The following is an 18,926-nucleotide window of genomic DNA, read 5'->3' as shown; positions in this document are numbered from 1 at the left end:
ATGACTAAGGTCAGAGCATGTGGAGTTAGGGGACAAGTAGCAGAATGGCTAGCAAGCTGGCTACAAAACAGAAAACAGGGAGTAGGGGTTAAAGGTAGTTAGTCAACCAGCAAAAGGTGGGAAATGAGGTTCCTCAAGGATCGGTGCTGGAACCACTGTTGTTCACCATATACATAAACGATTTAGACTCAGAAATCAGAAACACAATTTCAAAATTTGAGGATGCCACCAAATTAGGGGATATAGTTAATACTGAGGAGGACTGTGACAAAATACAGAAGACATTCATAAACTTGAAGAATGGGCGTGTAATTGGCAAATGAATTTTAATATAGATTAAGTGTGAGGTGGTACATTTTGCTAGGAATAATAATGAGGCCACATACTCCTTGGCAAATAAGAGTCTAAAGGGGGTAGAGGAACAGAAGGATTTAGGGGTACAGATACACAAATCGCTAAAAGTAGCGACGCAGGTTAAGAAGACCATACAAAATGGCAAACCAAGCTCTGGGGTTCATTTCTAGAGGGATAGAACTGAAAAGCAGAGAAGTTATGCTAAACTTGTACAGAACCTTGGTTAGACCATACTTGGAGTATCGTGAACAGTTCTGGTCTCCACACCATAAAAATGTTATAGAGGCACTGAAGAAAGTGCAAAAAAGATTTACTGGGATGACACCAGAAATGAGAGGTTATACCAATCAGGAAAGATTGAATAGGCTGTGGCTCTTTTCTCTACAAAAGAGAAGACTGAAGGGTGACCTGATAGAGGTCTTAAAGATTATGAAAGGGTTTGATAGAGTAGACTTGGAGAAGATGTTTCCACTTGCAGGGGAGACCAGAACTCAGGGCCATGAATATAAGATAGACACTAATAAATCCAGTAGGGAATTCAGGAGAAACTTCTTTACCCAGAGAGTGGTAAGAATGTGGAACTTGCTACCACAAGGAGTAGCTGAGGTGACTAACATAGATGCATTTAAGGGGAAGCTAGATAAACACATGAGGGAGAAAGGAATAGAAGGATATGTTGATCGGGTTAGGTGAAGAACGGTAGGAGGAGGCTCGTGTGGAGCATAAACACTGGCATGGACCTGTTGGGCTGAATGGCCTGTTTCTGTGCTATACATTCTTTGTAATTCTTTGCAATGCGTCAGCATCATGCTTAAAATTGGAGTGCAGAACTTACCGCTTCATTCCCACTGTCGTTCCACCTGTCTCCATTTTGATTGCGGCCTTTGGATTGGCAGCTAAGGCTGTAGTGGGGGCTTCATTATGCAATGAAAATTGTGGTCCTTTGATATCAATTGGACTCCATTGCAATTGTCGAGCACCAATGGTTAGGGGTACATGCTGTGGATGTGGAGTAGCTTAACCAGCAGTCCTTAAAGGACCAAAAATTTGCTGGAAAGAATTCCATAAACAGTGGCAGAGAGGAGTGAAGCCTATAAAGGTGGCAGGAGCAGAGCGAGGAGCAATGGGCAAACTGACCACAGCACCGTGGTACAGGAGGCCATTCAAGAGGAGGGAGTAAAAAAGAATGCGGTAGTGGTAGGGGATAGTATAGTCAGGGGGGTAGACACTGTTCTCTGCGGCTGAGAGTCCCAAGGGTTATGTTGCCTGCCTGGTGCCAGAGTTAAGGGTATCTCCTCGTGGCTGGAAAAGAACTTGGAGCATGAGGAGAGGAGGATCCAGTTGTGATGGTCCATGTAGGAACCAACGACATAGGCAGAAATAGGAATGAGGGAATTTGAGGAGCTAGGATCTAAATTAATAAGCAGAACCTCAAAGGTAATAATCTTTGGATTATTACCTGAGCCACGCGCAAATTGGCATAGGGACAAACAGATCAGAGAGTTAAAGGCTCAAAGAGTGATGTGGGAGACTGGGGTTTTGATTCATGGGGCACTGGCACCAGTACTGGGGAAAGAGGGAGCTGTTCTGTTGGGACGGGCTCCACTTAAACCGGGCTGGGACCAGTGTCCTAGCGAATCGAATAACTAGGGCTTTAAACCACAAAGGGTTGTGGGGGGAGGGATCAGGTGAAGGGAAATTTAGAAATCTAAAGAGAAAAGTCAAGGCAATAGAGCAGTGTAGTGATTTGGGTAAAGGTAAGCAGAGAGTGACAGGAAGGGATAGAGAGTTTAATGGTAATAGAGCATCAGTGAATAAGGTCAAAGCAGGGAAAAATGGTAAAAAATTAAAGGTGCTTTATATGAATGCACAAAGCATTCGTAACAAAATACACAAATAAATGGCACAAATAGAGATAAATGGGTTTGATCTAATAACCATTACAGGGATGTGGTTGCAAGTTGACCAAGGTTCAGAACTAAATATTCCAGGGTGCTTGACGTTTCGAAAAGACAGACAAAATGGAAAAGGAGGGGGGGAATAGCCCTGATAATAAAGGGTGACATAAGTACAGTAGTGAGAAAGGATCTTGGCTCAGAAGATCAAGAAGTAGAATCAGTATGGGTGGAGATATGAAATAACGGAGGCAGAAAACACTGGTGGGAGTAGATTATAGGCCCCCTAACGATAGCTACACTTCTGTACAGAGCATTATTCAAGAAATAATAGGAGCTTGTAACAAAGGTAATACAATAATCATGGGGGACTTTAATCTTCATATCGACTGGACAATTCAAATTGGCAAAGATAATTTGGAGGACAAGTTCTTGGATGCATTTGAGACAGTTTGCTAGAACAATAGGTCATGGAACCAACCAGGGAACAGGCTATTTTAGATATTGTCGTGAGTAATGTGATCATAATTAGTAATCTCATGGTAAAGGATCCTCTGGGGAAGAGTGATCATAATATGATAGAATTTCACATTGAGTTCGAGAATGACATACTTAAGTCCGAAACAAGGTTCATAAACTTAAATAAAGCAAATTGCATAGGTATGAGGGGAGAATTGGCTAAAGTAGATTGGGAAATTAGATTAAAAGGTATGACAGTAGATAAGCAATGGCAAGCATTTGAAGAAATATTTCCAAATTTTCAATGAACATACATCCCTTTGAGAAAAAAAACTCCATGGGAAAAGTGATTCATCCGTGGCTAACTAAAGAAGTTAAGGATAGCATTAAATTAAAAGAAGAAGCCTATAATGTTACCAAGAAGAGTAGTAAGACTGAGGATTGGGAGAGTTTTAGAAAACAGCAAAGGATGACCAAAAAATTGATAAAAATGGAGAAAATAGGACATGAGAGTAAACTAGCAAGAAATATAAAACAGATTGTAAGAGCTTCTACAAATATGTAAAAAGGAAAAGAGTAATGAAAGTCAATGTGGGTCTCTTAGAGGCAGAGATAGGAGAAATTATAATGGGGAATAAGGAAATGGCAGAGTCGTTAAACAAATATTTTGTATCTGCCTTCACAGTAGAAGACACAAAAAACATACCAGTAATAGTGGGGAACAAGGGTCTAATGAGAGTGGGGAACTCAAAGTAATTAATATTAGTAAAGAAAAAGTGCTAGAGAAATTAATGGGATTAAAAGCCAACAAATCCCTTGGACCTGATGGCCTACATCCTAGGTTTCTAAAAGAGGAGGCTGCAGAAAAAGTGGATGCATTGGTTGTGATCTTCCAAAATTCCCTAGATTCTAGACCGGTCCCAATGGATTGGAAGGTAGCAAATATAACACCGCTATTCAAGAAAGGAGGGAGAGAGAAAACAGGGAACTACAGGCCAGTTAGCCAGATATTGGCCGTCGGGAAAATGTTGGAATCCATTATTAAGGAAGTAGTGACAGGGCACTTAGAAAATCATGATATGAATAGGCAGAGTCAACATGGTATAATGAAAGGGAAATCGTGTTTGACAAATCTATTAGAGTTTTTTGAGGCTGTAACTAGCAGGGTGGATAAAAGGGAACCAGTGGATGTGGTATATTTGGATTTTCAAAAGACATTCGATAAAGTGCCACATAAAAGGTTGTTACACAAGATAAGGGCTCATGGGGTTGGGGGTAATCTATTAGCATGGTTAGAGGATTGGTTAAAGGATAGAAAAAAGAGAGTAAGAATAAACGGGTCAATTTCAGGTCGGCAGTTTGTAACTAGTGGGGTGCCGCAAGGATTGGTGCTTGGGCCTCAGCTATTTACAATTTATATTAATGACTTAGGTGAAGGGACTGAGTGTAATGCATCCAAGTTTGCTGGCGATGCAAAGCTAGGTGGGAAAGAAAGCTGTGAGGAGGACTCAAAGAGTCTGCAAAGGGAAAAAGGCAGGTAAAGTGAGTGGGCAAGAAGGTGATAGATGGAGTATAATGTGGGGAAATGTGAGGTTATTCACGTTGGTAGGAAAAATAGAAAACCGGAATATTTTTTAAAAGGTGAGAGATTGGTAAATGTTGGTAGTAATCACTGTCTATCCGAGCAATCAGGGCCAAGGACTTGCTGGCCAATTAATAGCGGTGTTCGTCGTTCACCTCCTGTTAGTTTTTCAGCAAAATACCTAGCAACCCTTAGATATTAAAGCATTTCCAGGACTGGGTGCTGAGATGCAGCCGCCGCGAAAGCTCGATGGGGAAAGGCCACAGTTTAGAATGCTCTCGCCATCGTACGCCGAGGGACTGGAAACCAAAAGAAACTCCCCGTAATGAATGTGTAATGACTGTAATTGATGTAATGTAACTGTAATCTGTACTGATTGCAAGTGCAATGAGGCACCCTGGAGTGTCATGAACTGTATCTATCATGTATGACCTGTAGTTGTATTGTGAAAGTTGCATTGTTCTGTTTACCTTTACAATTTTTATGATTATAGTATATTTTTGAAATATAAAAAAAAAATTAGTAGTCAGAGGGATTTAGATGTCCTTGCATATGAAACACAAAAAGTTAACATGCAGGTACAGCAAGCAATTAGGAAGGCAATTGGTATGTTGGTCTTTATTGTAAGGGGGTTGGCACACAAGAGGAAGGAAGTCTTGCTACAATTGTACAGGGCTTTGGTGAGACTACACCTGGAGTACTGTGTACGGTTTTGGTCTCCTTACCTAAGGAAGAATATACTTGCCTTAGAGGCGGTGCAATGAAGGCTCTCTAGATTGATTCCTGGGATAAGAGGGTTGTCCTATGAGGAAAGATTGAGTAGATTTGGCCTATACTCTCTGGAGTTTAGAAGAATGAGAGGTGATCCCATTGAAATCTATAAGAATCTAAGAGGGCTTGATAGGGTAGATGCTGAGAGGATGTTTCCCCTGGCTGGAGTGTCTAGAACTAGGGGACATAGTCTTAAGATAAGGGGTCAAACATTTAGGACCGAGATGAGGAGGAATTTCTTCACTCAGTGGGTCGTGAATATTTGGAATTCGTTACCCCAGAGGGCTGTGGATGTTTAGTCATTGAGTATATTCAAGACTGGGATCGATAGATTTTTGGACACTAAAGGAATCAAGGGATATGGGGATCGGGCGGGAAAGAGGAGTTGACGTTGAAGATCAGCCATGATCTTATTGAATGGCAGAGTAGACTCGAGGGGCCGCATGTCCTACTCCTGCTCCTATTTCTTATGTTCTTATGTTCTTATCTCCTGGGCTTGCATCCTCCTCCATATTAACTTAACTCGATTGGCTCAGCTCTGCAGAGGAGCTGCCAGATTCCACCCCCGGGCCCCGATCAGCGAGATGCTCCGAATGTGTGGGCAGCTCATTGCAACTATGGTAATGAAGCCTGTCCATCAAAATCAGCCCCATGGTCTGACCGAAGCACTAAACAGTTTGATCATGACTTTTTCTGACTTTTTCTTTAGCATTCTTTTTGCTTTATTGATTCCTGTTCTTAGTGCTTAGACATACTGGGGGTTAAATTCAATAACTCCCGAATCTAGGCGCAAGGGTCATGGTGCGTGATGAATCCACGCCCGATGGCTGAGATGCAGGCAGCACGTGATATTCGTGCTGCCGGCTCATCTCCATGATTGCTGCGAGCAGCCAGCTCACACTACCTGCACTGTTAAGTGTCTGTACGCACCAGCCAGGTGCCCGATATAGGGCATGGCCAGCACGACTTAAAGGCAGCCTGAACCTCTTAAAAGGAAGATGCACTGTAAATGCAATCGGTGGAGGAAGACAAGTGGAATGGCTAGACCTGCAAGAGAGTGTGCACCGAGGTTCTCCGACGTACTGGAGGCCTTTGTGGAGGAGGTGGATGCACGGAGGGCCACCCTGTATCCGCAGAGTGGCAGGAGACCCTCCAGACACCAGTTGCGGAGGCAGTGGGAGGAAGTAGCCTTGGATGTGAATGTCAGGAGCATTGCACCACGTACGTGGATGCAGAGCAGGAAAAAGTTTAATGATTTGACGCAAGTGGTCCAGGTGAATGGATGCAAGTGTCAAGTGGCACATCCTACCAACTACACCAATGCTCCATGCAGGACACCCCCCCGCCCCCCCCGTCACCCACCCAAGAACAAACACTTCCCACCTGTATGGAAAGCTGCACTTCGGATGCTGCATCTCACCCTCGATATCTGCGTGTGTGCAAACGCCTTTACCAAGATGGCATCGGGTGCACATACACACGGATTCTGGTTGCCATTTTGTGTCCTTAGGAGGCCACATAGTGCCTACAAAACGGGCGCTACATGGCCCGATTTATAGCCCACTAAGCGTTGAATTTTTTTTATTAGTTCATGGGATGTGGGCATCGCTGGCAAGGCCAACATTTATTGCCCATCCCTAATTGCCCTTGAGAAGGTGGTGGTGAGCCGCCTTCTTGAACTGCTGCAGTCCGTGTGGTGAAGGTTCTCCCACAGTGCTGTTAGGAAGGGTGTTCCAGGATTTTGACCCAGCGCCAATGAAGGAATGGCGATATATTTCCAAGTCGGGATGGTGTGTGACTTGGAGGGGAACGTGCAGGTGATGGTGTTCCTATGTGCCTGCTGCTCTTGTCCTTCTAGGTGGTAGAGGTTGTGGGTTTGGGAGGTGCTGAGGGATTGAATATGTAGGGTGGTGGATGGGGTGCCAATCAAGCAGGTTGCTTTGTCCTGGATGGTGTTGAACTTCTTGAGTATTGTTGGAGCTGCACTTATCCAGGTTAGTGGAGAGTATTCCATCACACTCCTGGCTTGTGCCTTGTAGATGGTGGAAAGGCTTTGGGGAGTCAGGAGGTGAGTCACTTGCCGCAGAATACCCAGCCTCTGACCTGCTCTTGTAGCCACAGTATTTAATATAAATTAGAAACAGTAGTAGGCTCAATACTGATCCTTAGGACAACCCACTCAGCACTTGCTTCCAACCTGACAAAACTCCTCTAACTAGTCCCAGTTTGGTGCAAGTGGTCGTGCTTTAATGTCTCAGTCAGCAGATTATGTGTTTAAACCCCACTAAGGATTTGAACACATAATCTGGACTGGATGAGCAAAAATTTCCTCCAACAAAATATCGGGAAGTCCGAAGCCATTGTCTTCGGTCCCCGCCACAAACTCTGTTCCTCCCAACTCCATCCCTCTCCCTGGCCATTGTCTGAGACTGAACCAGACCATTCGCAACCTTGGCGTCCAATTTGACCCTGAGATGAGATGCCGACCACATATTTGCTTCATCACCAAGACTGCCTATTTCTGCCTTCATTGCCCATCCCCGCCCTGCCTCAGATCATGTGCTGCTAAAACCCTCGTCCATGTCTTTGTTACCTCTAGACATGACTATTCCAATGCTCTCCTGGCTGGCCTCCCATCTTCCACCCTCCATAAACTTGAGCTCATCCAAAACTCTGCTGCCGGTATCTTAACTTGCACCAAGTCCCATTCACCCATCACCCCTGTGATCGCTGATCTACATTGGCTCCTGGTCCGGGAATGCCTCGATTTTAAAATTCTCATCCTTGTTTTCAAATCCCTCCATAGCCTCGCCCCTCCCTATCTCTGTAATGTCCTCCAGCCCTACAACCCTCCGAGATCTCTGCACTCCTCCAATTCTTGCCTCTTGTGCATCTCCAATTTTAATCACTCCACCATTGGTGGCCTTGTCTTCAACTGCTTCAGCCTTAAGCTCTGGAATTCTCTCCCTAAACCCCTCTGCCTCTACCTCTCTCTCTTCCTTTATGATGCTCCTTAAAACCTACCTCTTTGACCAAGCTTTTGGTTACCTGTCCTAATATCTCCTTGTGTGGCTCGGTGTCAAATTTTGGTTGATAATATTCCTGTGAAGCGCCTTGGGACGTTTTACTACGTTAAAGGTGCTATATAAATTCAAGTTGCAGTTGTTCTTGACACCTCCGGCATTACTGAGGGAGTGCTACATTTTCAAGGTGCTATCTTTCAGATTTGACTTTAAACTGAGGACCTGTTCGCTAGCCCAGGTGTATGTAAAAGATTCTATGGCACCATTCGGTCTGATGGTCAACATCCCTCCCTCAGCCAACACCATGGAAGCAGATTATCTAGTCACTGATTTATTTGTGGTTCTGGGAGCTTGTATGCACATTGGCTGAAGAGTTTGTCGGCATGAAAATAGTGACTACACCTCAAAGGAAATCCATTGGCTGTGAAGCACTTTGGGATTCCCTGAGTATGTGCTAAGGTGCTGCATAAATACATTTTTTTTTCTTTCTTAATACCCTGAGTTTAATACCCTTCAACCATTCTTAGCCATTTCAAAGATTTAAACATAGTTTGGAGGAGATGAAGGAGGTACAAATAATATTTTTCCAAAAAAGTTTGGGAACAGGAATTGTGCAAAATGACTGGTACCTGATAAATGTTATAAACCAGTTAGTCTCACCTCAGTTGTGGGTAAATTTCTAGAAATCATGAAATGAGATGAAATGGGCTAGAATAATCAGTGTGGATTTAGGAAAGACAGGTTATTTGTGGCTAATTACTTGAATTTTTCAAGGCAATCACAGAGTGCATACATAAAGAGAATGAGGTAGATATGGATTTTACCTATTTGATAAGGTGGCATGTAAGAGAATTGTGGTGAAAATTAGTCCACTTGGTATTACAAATGATGCAGCTGCATAGATAGAGAGATGGCTAGAGGAGATTAGGGCTAGGTGAATGTTTTTAGGATTGATGGCATGTGAGTACTGGTGTGCCTAGGGATCTGTGTTGGGATTTCTTTTGTTTTCCATTTATATAAATGATTTGAACATAGGTACAAGAAAAATGAAATCAATCTTTGCTGATAATACAATTTTCTTTATATATTTGCTCTTAGGATGTAGGTGACAGTGACAAGGCAGTATTTATTGCTCATTCTTAGTTGCCCTGAGGGCATTAAAAGCCAACCACATAATATGGGACTGGAGACACATGTGGGCCAAACCAGGGAGGGGTGACAGATCCATCCCAGAAGGACAGTAATGAACCAGTTGGGTTTTTACAACAATCTGATAGCTGTCATGGTTATTTTTTCTGGTACCAGCCCACAAATTACCAGATTTAATGAATTAAATTTTCACCCTATTTGCTGTGGCCCTTTAAATTCCAGTGTGGGACTCCATGGGCAGATTTTCCGCTCACCTTCCCCCATGTTAAGGGGTTGTTTCTAGGGTAGTTCCTAGATGAAATGAGAAGGTTCCACCCAGTATACTTCCTGAGAGGCCCAAAAGAACCTATGCCTACTGAGAGCAGACATAGGCATTGTTACGGGCCTAGTGAAGGCTCCATAGGGAATTGATTACTTTGTTCTGCATGGACAAATGCACTTTTCTTTTGCAGCCTAGATTGGCCTGGGAGCACCTCAGGTGGAGTGGTTATGGGTTTCTCTGCCTTCTAGCCAGCATATCAGGGTAGGTGCAACTGAAGCACCCTTGTAGCCACAATGGAACCTGCCCCAATTATGCAAATGACTCCATTGCCAAGATTTAGTATGGGGTCTCTGGCTTCAGGCTTGAACAGGCAGGGGTTCTGCTCTACCACTCTTGTTCCAGCAGAGAATGGACCCCAAGAATTTCAGGACCATTGTATGCAAGGCTCATTAAGGCAGTCATTCTTCTATAAATGGACGCTGTAATGGAGCCCCCACTATTTTTTCAAATAGCTGATAGGTATGTTGGCATCTTCCCCACTTCTGTCTGATCCATTCATATGTCTTCACCTGTCAGCACAGAACCAGATACATCTACCTGCATATGCAGAACGTCAAGTGCCAGTGGCGAGTACAGTTTCACATTACATGACATTGAAGAATGTAGAGCTGTATGGCTGCTATATATGTTTGTGTAGGAGTGGGTTGGAAGAGTACTTCAATGGAAAAATAAGGAATGAAAAACAAAGGATGATACTATCCCTGAGCAAAGTCGAGGTGTCGAACCTTCCTCCTCCCCAGTTCCTTCAATTGCCTCTTGGCTAAGGATATCTGTAGCATTTTGTTCAAGTCACGGCAATGGCCATAACGTTGTACTTCCTCCCACAAGTGCCTCCACTTATGTGCAGCATTCTCCTGCAAACAAATAGTAAAGGGATAAATATTGCAGAGTACATTGCAAAATCCCAGGCCAGTAGTTACCTTATGAGAGCATGAACATATGAGATTTATGCAGATTGTGCTGGCAGCATACTTAGCACGTCATGCTCTCACATTTAATGGTGCTTCAGGTCAGCAGACTGATCTGCCAACAGTACATAGCACAATGGATGAGCATGCCTGTACATGTATGAAGTACTTGAGCAATTAGCAAGGTACAATGCATTTACCCTCTGTGATGGCACACTAAAAATTACTTGAAGTGCAGTTAACATACATTGGCAGGCAGCATAACAAAATGAAGACAAATGCTAGCACTTACCTTGGCAAACCTTCTGTAGCCCTCAAAGTTTGTCCTGCACCTACTTCCAGGTTCAGTGCATGGTGACACAGCATTTAACCAACATCAACAGATTATTTTATTGCTGTTTGTGGGACCCCGCTGCACACAAATTGGCTGCCACATTACAATACTGACTACACTTCAAAAAGTGCTTCATTGGTTGTAAAGTGCTTTGGGACGTCCTGAGATCGTGAAAGGCGCTATATAAATGCAAGTCTTTCTTTCTTTACCCGTTGTGATACCTCCACCACGCAGCTTTAGTACCATTGTTCATAACTGGGTGGCCCTCAGATACTCAGAGTTCTCCCCTTTACTGTAACGTGTCCTCAATCAGCACCTCCAGAATGGCCTCAGAAACCAGACATGTTCTTACCCCAGCTGCTTTTCCAAGTTTATTCATGAGTTGCAAGGTAGTTTTAAGAGCCACAGGTGCCTGATAACACGGTCTCTCATTCTGCCACCATTAAGCACCAGGAGAGTCCCAAAAATATTCAAATTAGCTGCCCTTATAGCATGGTTTAAGTAACCCAGTGCATGTGCAGTGCCTGATGTGCAGTGATTCAGGCATTGCTGTTCTAGATCATAAATCTTTAAAGCTGGAAATGCAGATAGGAAAGGCCATAAAAAAGGAAAATGTGATTCTAGGTTTTATAATGAGAAGCATTGAATACAAAAGCAAGGAACTGATGATGAGATTGCATTAGACAGTTGTTAGGTCACAGTCGGAGTGTTGTGTGCAGTTCCCGTTTTCAGAAGGATGGTAGACTCATAGAAAGGTCAATGAAGATTCACTAGAATTATACCTGGAATAGCAAGCTATGGTTATAAAGAAAGCCTTTAAAAAATGGGGCTTTTTCCATTGGAACAAAGAAAGCTAAGGGGATTTCAAAATTCTAAATGTTTTGAGAGGGTGAAATGGCAAAAGATTTCCATTAACTGGTAAATCGGTAACAGGGGAATGTAAACTCAAGATTATCGCTAGAAGGACAAAGGGAGAAGCTAGAAGAGATGTTTTCCAACAGGGTTATTATAACTTGCTTTACCACAAGTGACTATTGTGGCAGAGACTATAACATCATTTAAAAGCCATGATGTGGAGATGCCGGTGATGGACTGGGGTTAACAATTGTAAACAATTTTACAACACCAAGTTATAGTCCAACGATTTTATTTTTAATCCCACAAGCTTTCGGGGACTTTCCCCTTCCTCAGGCGGTGTGGAAAAGACGGACATCCAGACTAGTATCATAGCCTGGAAGGTTCTTTTCCACACCGCCTGAGGAAGGGGATAGCCCCCGAAAGCTTGTGGGATTAAAAATAAAATCGTTGGACTATAACTTGGTGTTGTAAAATTGTTTACAATCATTTAAAAGGGGATTGGTTAAGTATTTGTAAAGGAAGGATATAAAAGGATACAAGAAAGAACAGGAAATGGGATTAGAGTAGATTGTTCCAGTTGAGGAGCCAGCACTGGCACAAGTGTGATGGGCTGAATGGTCTCCTTCTGTGCCATAATTTACATCATTCAATGATTCTACCTGAAATGGTTGTCATTTATCATGATCCTGCCCTAGCTAACTGATGAGCTGCAGCCTTAATGTTCAAGCTTGGCATCAAAGCACCTTATTACCTATCTCTAGCTCCATCATAAACATAAGTCCCCCTCAGCCACACAAAAAGAATTGCCATCCTAAACATCTTGGACCCAAAGATCCTCAGGTCTGCTGCCATATCAGGGGGTGTAAGTCAGATGATAGAGGTGCTGGGGAAGAAGTTTGGGCGCTACTCAGAAATTCCAGGTCTCCATCCAAGATAAGAAGCATCAGAAATTTTCAATGAGGCCTGGGGGGGCAGGCAAAACCTCTGTTCACTGCAAACATGTCAGAGGCGGTGGGTCCAGGGAAAGGGATTTCCCACTTTGGAAATTCTTCAGCTCTGACCTCCATTCTACCTAGCAAGCTGGACATCCAGACTAGTATCATAGCCTGGAAGGTTCTGGAAGTGCTGCCATGAAAATATTTTGATCAGCCCTACTCCAAACGGAACTGATCAGCTGGTCAGCCTGCACTTTTGGTAGGGGCCCATAAGCTGACCCCCAAGCAACCAACTAGCATGGCATTTCCTGACCCCTCCTCTAATGGACACTGAAGATATGCCCATACTGGCACAGGCACCTGCTGAAGGCATGAAAATGAGTTGACTCTATTCTGACCCCAGTTACACGGTGATGTCAGGAGCAGAGGTCAGTGGCACCTACTCTGTTGTACTTCTGCTGGTGAAGTGGGTCTGAGAATTTACAAGCCCTTTTAATTTAATAACCTAAACTGTAAAACATGATGAAAAATATGGTATCTTTTTATTTTTGATTATTTTTTTCCCCGCTGCTCACAGCTCACAATTGTTACTTGTAAATGGTTGCATCTCTTTCACCCACAGAATCTGTCCACAGCAGCTAGAAATCTCAGCAACCAATGTGCAGGTGAAATTTCCAACTCAAGCCCCAGGCTCCAGGTACAAGGGTAGGCCTGTGTGGGGGAAACGTCCTGCAAACATTTATAACATTAAATAACCAATTTTATGGGTAAGTTTATTTATAATTATTTTTATATATTTGTTATGTTATGAATGTTATTTCCAGCTGTATACATTGACCTGAGTGAAGAAGAAAAAGGGGAGTGAAGACAGTGTGAAGAAATTATTTGAACATTTTCACTGTTTGGATTTGTGGTACTTGTTGGATTGTGAATAGGAGCTTTGAAAAAACATGTAAGGATTTGATTGCTTAGTCACTCATTCCTCATTGGTACTTTTACGACTTTTGATTAATTCACATTTAGTTGATCGGGTATTTGATGGGTAACTTAACAGTTTAGTGGTTATTTGAGGCATTCCTAATTTTATGCCTACAGACGTGTGACACTTTGGAAGTGTGACGTCCTAAGGTGTGATACTTTGAGGTGTCATGCCCTAGGTATGACACTTGAGGTGTGATGCTTCTGAAGCTACACTTTCAGATGTGATGCTTTTGAAATGTGTGATGTTATAGATGCATGCTAGATGCAAGACTTTTAATTATATGGATGTATTTATTGATGGAAACAGAAAACATGCTGTTAAGTATAATATTCACCTAGTAGAACCCTGGAATGTGTATTTTATTTCAACAGTTTTTAGATCCATTGTAATCCAAATTAACACAAGTAAGAACAAATATTAATATTCCTGTTTTTATTCATGGATATTAAAACGTGTTAACACATAAACCATCCAGATCATTTTATTGAAAGAACCTTAATTCTGTTAAAATGGATCATTTTTCCTAAATATTAAATTCATTGGCATAGCCATAAACAAATTAATAAGTGCTTATTAATTTTATTAATTTAAATATTTGTCTTAATTAATTGTAAGCTTCATGTTGATATGATATTGTGCCATTTTAAACAAAGGTCTATTTCACAATAAAATTGTGGTTATTATATGAAAATGAACAGATTACTTCCTATTTTTGTTCTAACATGTGATATCACACGGTTCAATGTCTTCCGAAAATGATTTCTCCCCAATTTTCTGTGTCTGCACAACTTCTGTTAGGCATCGACTGATTGGTATCCAAAGAGCAAAATCAATGCTGTAAATTTATGTGCAGCCCAGAAATTTCTATACGATTGGAATCACCTGTCACAGATCACTAAAAGAATCAATTAACTCTGAAATGACGTGTTATTACAAAACAGGTATTTATGACAAGCATTAAACTGTTCTAACCTTGTTTACAATATTGCACTTTGGAACAGGGAAACAATTTGAATAACAAAGCCCTTGATTCTCCTTGAGCATGGTAACTATGTCACTCAGGATTATGCACCATTACTTATGTGATGTTGTGCGTTGAATGGCAGAACCTGTGGGACCAGCTCTAATTGTAATCACATTGGGGTTTAATTTGCTCTGTGTTAAAGCTAGCACATGTATCAATTATGTGTTAAGGGATAGTAATTTTTATGATATGGCATTAATTGACCAGGTGTTAACTTTCACCCATGCTCCTAACTCGATTGTGTAAATATTTCTAAAACATGTCAATGCACAAACCCTGCAATAACACTTTTTTTTTGCTTGTTAACTCCTTGTTAAGCAGAGATGAACATGTAAAATTCTCAGGATTTGCTTCATTCCTACATTGCTTTAATTTCTCCTATATAAAGTTAATATTAAAGTACTGGAGGGAGCCCATAGAGTTCCAGGGTGAGGAGAGCAGGAAATCTTCCTAAAAGAAGAATCTTTCATTAAACTCCAGAGAAGTGACTTCAAGTCAATGCTTGCTAGTTTGGAGGAGGAAGAACAACAACATGGCCCAGGAGGGTCAAGACCATAGGACTCACTACAACTCAGTGCAGCATGAGTTTCACTGACATGTCACCTACTTGTGCCTTCGTAACAAACAGGATAAACAGAGTATGTGGTTTCAGAAGTGTGTCAACTTCCGGAATCAGATCTGTGGCCATAGTGTTCTCAGTGGAAGTAAAAGTGACCACTGCTGTTGGCACCATGTTGACATGACTTGGATCATTTGGTGTGTGACTCACTACTTTATCACTAAGGTAATAGATACTCTCTTCCACCATGCCTTGGCCTACACAAAGTTTTTTAGCAGCATGCAACTTCCACTGGAGAAGCAGATCCTAAGCATAAGGCCATTGATTGCAGTCACAAAGTAAACCCTTTGCAGAAGACTAATGCCAGAAGCAATGGGCACTGATTAATCATTTTTCCTTTAAGGCCTGGACATGTCTGTTTCAGAAAACAGAACAGAATACCTATACATTGCAATGTAAACTCATTGACAGTTACACCCACATATATGTTCAAAAAAGGGTGTAAGGATAAACCCAGCAACTACAGGCTAGTCAGTTTAACCTCAGTAGTGGAGAAACATTTAGAAACGATAATCTGGGACAAAATTAACAAGTCACTTGGACAAGTGTGGATTAATAAAGGAAAGCCAGCACCGATTTGTTAAAGGCAAATCTTGTTTAACCAACTTAATTGAGATTTTTGATGAGGTAACAGAGAGAGTTGATGAGGGCAATGCGGTTGACATTGCGTATATGGACTTCCAAAAGGTGTTTGATAATATGCCGCATAATAGGCTTGTCATCAAAGTTGAAGCCCATGAATAAAGGGGGCAGTGGCAGCATGGATAAGAAATTGGCTAAGTAATAGGAAACAGTGAGTAGTGGTGAACGGTTGTTTTTCAGATTGGAGGGAGGTATACAGTAGTGTTCCCCAGGGTCGGTACTAGGACCACTGCTTTTTTTGATATATATTAATGACTTGGACTTAGGGATACAGGGCACAATTTCAAAATTTGCAGATGACACAAAACTTGGCAGTGTAGTGAACAGGGAGGAGGATAGTGATAGACTTCAAGGGAACATAGACAGGCTGGCGGAATGGGCAGACACGTGGCAAATGAAATTCAATGCAGAAAAGTGAGAAGTGATACATTTCGGTAGGAATAACATGGAGAGGCAATATAAACTAAAGGGCACAATTCAAAATGGGGTGCAGAAACAGAGCAATCTGGGGGTATATATGCACAAATCATTGAAGGTGGCAGGGTAGATTGAGAAAGTGGTTAAGAAAGCACACAGGATTCTGGGCTTTATAAATAGTGGACTAGAGTACAAAAGCAAGGAGGTTATGATGAACCTTTATAAAACACTAGTTCAGCCACAACTGGAGTATTTTTTTTATTCGTTCACGGGATGTGGGCGTCGCTGGCGAGGCCAGCATTTATTGCCCATCCCTAATTGCCCTTGAGAAGGTGGTGGTGAGCCGCCTTCTTGAACCGCTGCAGTCCGTGTGGTGACGGTTCTCCCACAGTGCTGTTAGGAAGGGAGTTCCTGGATTTTGACCCAGCGACAATGAAGGATCGGCGATATATTTCCAAGTCGGGATGGTGTGTGACTTGAAGGGGAATGTGCAGGTGGTGTTGTTCCCATGTACCTGCTGCTCTTGTCCTTCTAGGTGGTAGAGGTCGCGGGTTTGGGAGGTGCTGTCGAAGAAGCCTTGGCGAGTTGCTGCAGTGCATCCTGTGGATGGTGCACACTGCAGCCACAGTGCGCCGGTGGTGAAGGGAGTGAATGTTTAGGGTGGTGGATGGGGTGCCAATCAAGCGGGCTGCTTTATCTTGGATGGTGTCGAGCTTCTTGAGTGTTGTTGGAGCTGCACTCATCCAGGCAAGTGGAGAGTATTCCATCACACTCCTGACTTGTGCCTTGTAGATGGTGGAAAGGCTTTGGGGAGTCAGGAGGTGAGTCACTCGCCACAGAATACCCAGCCTCTGACCTGCTCTCGTAGCCACAGTATTTATATGGCTGGTCCAGTTAAGTTTCTGGTCAATGGTGACCCCCAGGATGTTGATGGTGGGGGATTCGGCGATGGTAATGCCGTTGAATGTCAAGGGGAGGTGGTTAGACTCTCTCTTGTTGGAGATGGTCATTGCCTGGCACTTATCTGGCACGAATGTTACTTGCCACTTGTGAGCCCAAGCCTGGATGTTGTCCAGGTCTTGCTGCATGCGGGCTCAGACTGCTTCATTATTTGAGGGGTTGCGAATGGAACTGAACACTGTGCAGTCATCAGCAAACATCCCCATTTCTGACCTTATGATGGAGGGAAGGTCATTGATGAAGCAGCTGAAGATGGTTGGGCCTAGGACACTGCCCTGAGGAACTCCTGCAGCAATGTCCTGGGGCTGAGATGATTGGCCTCCAACAACCACTACCATCTTCCTTTGTGCTACGTATGACTCCAGCCACTGGAGAGTTTTCCCCCTGATTCCCATTGACTTCAATTTTACTGGGGCTCCTTGGTGCCACACTCGGTCAAATGCTGCCTTGATGTCAAGGGCAGTCACTCTCACCTCACCTCTGGAATTCAGCTCTTTTGTCCATGTTTGGACCAGGGCTGTAATGAGGTCTGGAGCAGAGTGGTCCTGGCGGAACCCAAACTGAGCATCGGTGAGCAGGTTATTGGTGAGTAAGTGCCGCTTGATAGCACCGTCGATGACACCTTCCATCACTTTGCTGATGATTGAGAGTAGACTGATGGGGCGGTAATTGGCCGGATTGGATTTGTCCTGCTTTTTGTGGACAGGACATACCTGGGCAATTTTCCACATTGTCGGGTAGATGCCAGTGTTGTAGCTGTACTGGAACAGCTTGGCTAGAGGCGCAGCTAGTTCTGGAGCACAAGTCTTCAGCACTACAGCTGGGATGTTGTCGGGGCCTATAGCCTTTGCTGTATCCAGTGCACTCAGCCGTTTCTTGATATCACGTGGAGTGAATCGAATTGGCCGAAGACTGGCTTCCGTGATGGTGGGGATATCGGGAGGAGGCCGAGATGGATCATCCACTCGGCACTTCTGGCTGAAGATGGTTGCAAATGCTTCAGCCTTGTCTTTTGCACTCACGTCCTCATGGGTGCGGAACTTGGCTATCAATTTCTGCTCGACGATTTCTGCTCGACGAAATTGATAGCCAAGTTCCGCACCCATGAGGACGGCCTCAACCGGGATCTTGGGTTCATGTCACGTTACACGTTACCCCACCAGCGAATAAATGTTATCTGTTTTTAATATAACGGGTCAGTTGCTGTCTTTTCTATGTTTCTACCTCTCTATCTCTGTTTTTTTTTTGTTTGTTTTTTTTTGGTGATTTGTATATTCGGAGACCTTGCAGGTAACACCTGTCTGTCTGCACACTGATTGCCTTGGCAACGGGCAGTTGAAAAAACTGTCTGTAATCACCAAGCATTGTTCTGTGATTTATAAATGCGATTTCATTTCGAGGATTTCATTTCCAACAAACGTTCACCTGAGGAAGGAGGAAGCCTCCGAAAGCTTGTGAATTTAAAATAAAATTGCTGGACTATAACTTGGTGTTGTAAAATTGTTTACAATTGTCAACCCCAGTCCATCACCGGCATCTCCACATTAGAGCAGAGAAGGTTGAGAGGAGGTTTGATAGCGGTATTCAAAATCATGAACGGTCTGGACAAAGTAGATAGAGAGAAACTATTCCCATTGCTGGAGGAGTCAAGAACCAGAGGACATAGATTCAAGGTGATTGGCAAAAGAACCA

This window comes from Heptranchias perlo, chromosome 4, assembly GCF_035084215.1.
Source record: "Heptranchias perlo isolate sHepPer1 chromosome 4, sHepPer1.hap1, whole genome shotgun sequence".
In the NCBI taxonomy this organism is placed as follows: domain Eukaryota; kingdom Metazoa; phylum Chordata; class Chondrichthyes; order Hexanchiformes; family Hexanchidae; genus Heptranchias; species Heptranchias perlo.
The sequence above is the reverse complement of the archived record's forward strand: the minus strand, read 5'-3'. Positions refer to the sequence as shown.